Below are 5,000 nucleotides of genomic sequence, written 5' to 3' on the forward strand. Positions count from 1 at the left end.
GAAATACTGTAGCTTCCGATAGCCTGCAGGCAAAGAGTGCGTTTCGTTCCTTGGTGACCGTAACGGAAGAATTGCAAGGGCCAAAGGCCTTATTGAACGGGATATGGAATTTAGGCCAAAGGCCAAGCGCTGGGTCCTATGAGGTCATTCAGCGCTGGAACGGAAATTGACAGTAAAAGGTTTGAAAGGCGTAACAGGAGGAAAACCTCGGTGTTACACTATGAACCAATTGTTAGGAGAGGGTGGAAAGGAAGATGGAAGAAAGAGAATATGAAAGGAAGTACAGTAAAAGGAACGAAAGGGGTTGCAGCTTGGGGCCGAAGCCACGCTGCAAAGAACCTTAAGTAATGCCTACAGTCCACTGCATGAGGTGCACTGACGGCACTATCCCCCCCCCCCCAAAGGGGCAAAGGCCTTATTGTATGCAATCGTGGTTTCACTATGCAAGCAAAGATACAGAGGAAATATATATTACAGGGATTCAGTAAAGTCCCGTAAATGATTTTTTTTTTTTTTTTTGTGATAACTCGTTGACCTCAGTAAAAGGGAAAATTCAGAATGGAACTTCTTATCTTTTAGAAATATCTTATTACAAAGCAAGATATATTCTCAAGAACATTTATCAGCAATAACAAAAATATGCACATTCATCAAAATTTATACAGGACAAAAAAACTTGTTCATTTTGGAGAAGGGATCCTATCTTGACTGACTGATCCCTCGTACAATACACAGGGGAGACCCTTTTGAGTCTTGATTGCCTGATAGTGTGCTATTAATCAAGGAATTCATTACATCTGAAAATTCCTATATGAAGTACAAAGTTGAATCTCTTGTCATTATAAAATTTTAATGCAAACTAATTAAAACCATAGGGCTACAATTCAACACATATTAACATGAACACAAGCCGGAAGTAAATCTTAAGTTTTTTTATCTACTCCTTTAAATAATGACCACATTACATATGCGCTTCATTCATCATCAGAAATCTGAATACGCAGCTGGGAAGTATAACTTACTCTCTTCTGCTTCTCTTCTACTAAGTTGCCTAATATGTCATCCATTAGAAATCCGCAAAACTGACGTCAAAAATCAAGGTGTTATGAAAACACAGGTGAAGCTCAAAGTCTGCCATGGTGTCACAGTGCCAAAAGCCCAGTCGTCTCCTTCGAAGGGTTAATCTTTCTGTCATTTAAGAACCATCGCTGGCACTAAACTAAGAATTTTATACACTGGGACAATTAGTTACACCAAACTACGACTTCTGGTCAGGCCTGGCATTTTCCTTTCCATGCTTCGGAAAGTTGACTCACTAATGATTTTTCCCGGTTTCTGCACCTAGTCTTGAGGGATTCTGTGCCTAAACCAGGAGGGTATTCCCCCCTAGGAGGGGAAATTCAGAGTGGGGGGGGGAATTGTGACCACAGACTGGCAGCCTCAAACTGGCTCTAGGACCACACAAAATGCAGTGTGCATCGGTCCACACTACTGAGAGGTCACGCTGGGCTTTCTCTCCACTAGTTTGTGTGTTTGTGTTAGCATTTTGTTGCATATTATTTGGAATGCACCTTTTGAGGCAAACAATTTTGGAAAAGGGGGGTGGGGGAGACAGGAATGACATTCTGACATAAGGTGAACGGGTGCATGGACCAAAAATTTTTGAGAACCACTGGCTCTAAACCTTTATGGGGGCGGATGGTTGGCTTGTGCCATGTAAACAGCACTGCTTGTCTTGACTGTGACATGAAATATAATTGCCTCTACCTGGTTTTCTAGAGAGGTTGCTTGTTCGCGTGAACTATGCGTCAAAAAATGTCTCATTACACTCTCTCAAGTACTAGATTCGCGATTCTTCACCTTTGATTCAATATGCATCAAACTGGCATCAGTCCTCATCACTTTCCCAGTTACTAACAGCGGATCTTTCTTAGATAGTGACCCCTTAAGGTTTTAGCCCGGTATGCATCCACCTTTGCGGCGTACTTAGTACAAACCCGTGGGAATAACCGTAAAAACATAAACAAAAGACTGTAAATATCATAAAGATAATGACCCCCAAGAAATATTGCTCCTAGATAACGACCCCCGAAAACCCTTGGGGTCACTATCTAGGAAAGATCCCTAACGACTACGGTGTACTTTCTCCCATATTCGGTGCTGTATCCCATCCCAATTTCTTAAGAAGATCGTTTCCGAGGACTAGCTGCAGAAAAGGAACCAATTATAAGCCTTATTTAATCCAGGCCTACTTATATGAGTGTGTGTGTGTATGTGTGTGTGTGTGTGTATGTATATATATATATATATATATATATATATATATATATATATATATATATATATATATATAGATATGTATTTGCATATAGATGAAAGAATATCCCATTTGCTTTTACCGTGAGGACTAATAACCAAGTATATAATTTACGCAAAAGAAGTCATGTTTACTATTAACGAGTCTTTCAACTATATTTCATAAAAATTCATAATCATTATTGCCTATCTGTAACTTCCTCTTCAATTTCAAATCGCTGTAAATATGTGAAATGTTCTTTCACCACAATCTAATTCATTATTGCTGCACTTTTTTGTAGATTTGCATACAGTCCTGTAAGTTCTAGAAATGTTAATTCCCCTGATATGAAGGACAGTATGATTTAGATTACAGTAAGCACAAGAAAAGTTAAATCCAAGGCAGACAGGGCCTTGCAAAAAAATATAAAAAATAAAAAAGTAAAAGTCAGGATAATCCTGAAGGTTAGCGCACCCTGAAGACCCTTATTTGATTAAGGTATCCTTGAAATCTTCCCGTCTTCTATGAGGTGTCGATAACATTACGAGCTCTTCCTTTGAGGCGGCACTATAAAAAACTCTTTTGATGTGGGATGCTCGAGGACAGTAATTGGATGGTAAACTCTCTCTCTCTCTCTCTCTCTCTCTCTCTCTCTCTCTCTCTCTCTCTCTCTCTCACACAAAGATTAGTTTCGATATAAGAATGGAATTATTATTGTTGACACTGACCTACGGCAATTGTGCCGGCGAATGAGGGCACAGGTCGAAAAGTGAGAAACATGGGGTGGTAGGGTGCGGGCTTTATGGGGGAGGGGGGTTCCGATGGGCTGGACTGGCTGGATGGAAGAAAGGCTGAAGTAGAAAACGTTGGTAAAGTATATACATAAAACATGAAAATTTCCATGTTTTGAGTCCGTTGCCAATGAATACAGAAACATCCAATGTATGTTTTGGTAATTTTCGCCACCTTCAGTTAGTTTAATAACGTGTAAAATTATCATTTATTGCCAAAATTTATTAGGCTACGGTAAAAAAAAAGACCCTATAAAAGCTGAGGCTTCAACAATTTAAGACTACATAAGGGTCGTAAGATCTTAATAACATAATACATCGAGAGAGAGAGAGAGAGAGAGAGAGAGAGAGAGAGAGAGAGAGAGAGAGAGAGAGAGAGAGAGAGAGAGAGACCCAGTAAAGGAACGAACTGAATCTGTAAGACATAGTGTACCATCCACAAGTTCAATGGCCACACTGACCTCTTAACTTTAAAGATTTCCTCAACTTTTGGATACCCTTTCCACGGGCCTTGAATCCAGATCAGGAACTAGAGTGAAGAAAGAGCTGCTACTTTAGCCAGCCAGCTAACATGTAGGGTATAAAAGAATGACATATATATATATATATATATATATATATATATATATATATATATATATATATATATATATATATATATATATATATATATATATATATATATATATATATATATATATATATATAATATATGTATATATATACGTATATATGCATGTAGATATATAACTATACATATATATATATATATATATATATATATATATATATATATATATATATATATATATATATATGTGTGTGTGTGTGTGTGTGTGTGTATATATCTATATATATACATATATTTATATATATATATATATATATATATATATATATATATATATATTTATATATATATATATATATATATATATATATATATATAATATATATATATATATATATATATATATAAGCGTGATCTCTACTTATTTACTGTTCAGCCTTTTACCATTCCTTAAGGCGCATATTCTTGAAAATCCAATCCAGAGATTTTAATTATACTGGAAGCCAACAATACTGATGTCTCCCAATAAAACACGGAAAAATACCATTAATTACTATTGTGGAGGCTTGTAATCTGATTAGATTAGCAGGATATATTGCTATATATCATTTAACGAATTGCGAAGCCGTTGATTCAATTCGGTCATTAGCGAATTTTCCACCGTTGAACAAACGCCATGACTTAGCAAAACGCTCTATGACTGACGAAACTCATATATCTACAGATGCCCAACCCTCATCAATGCTCTATGTGACCCGACTAGCATAGTAATGAGCATCATATAGATAAGTACTGAGAGACCCCAAGAAGCGCCCGAGCTGACTTATGACTAATTTTAGCATCAACTGGGCACTGCCCGAGTCCGTACCCGGCGTACCACGATAAAGACTTCGATAAAAACGCACGTACAGGTAGACGCATAGGCAACCCGTAATTGGATAATTATCTATATACTTTCTCACAGGGCGATCCAATTAGCCTCACTTTAGATGGAGCTGATGTCTGAGGTGTCCTATGGCGAAACACTGCCCTTCTCGACACCTCGCCCCTAGGAATTCGTCCAACAGATGTTGAGATCTTGCTTGATACCGTCTGCGATTTAGACTTACGACATTTCTATTTTTCAACTGTGTTTTTGCTTCATTTTTTGTCATATCTAACTTTATGGCTATTTTGTTGTGAGTTCAAAAGATTATTATATATAACATTTGCAGTGGTGTCACTGATATTTTTAGTCGTTATCTTACATATTTTTGTTGATACCCCATTTTTTATGTTTTTTATGCGACACTAATTTACTCATGACTTTTTAAAAGTAACCCATGAATAATTTGCTCACTTC

This window comes from Macrobrachium rosenbergii, chromosome 53 (genome assembly GCF_040412425.1).
Source record: "Macrobrachium rosenbergii isolate ZJJX-2024 chromosome 53, ASM4041242v1, whole genome shotgun sequence".
Classification (NCBI taxonomy): domain Eukaryota; kingdom Metazoa; phylum Arthropoda; class Malacostraca; order Decapoda; family Palaemonidae; genus Macrobrachium; species Macrobrachium rosenbergii.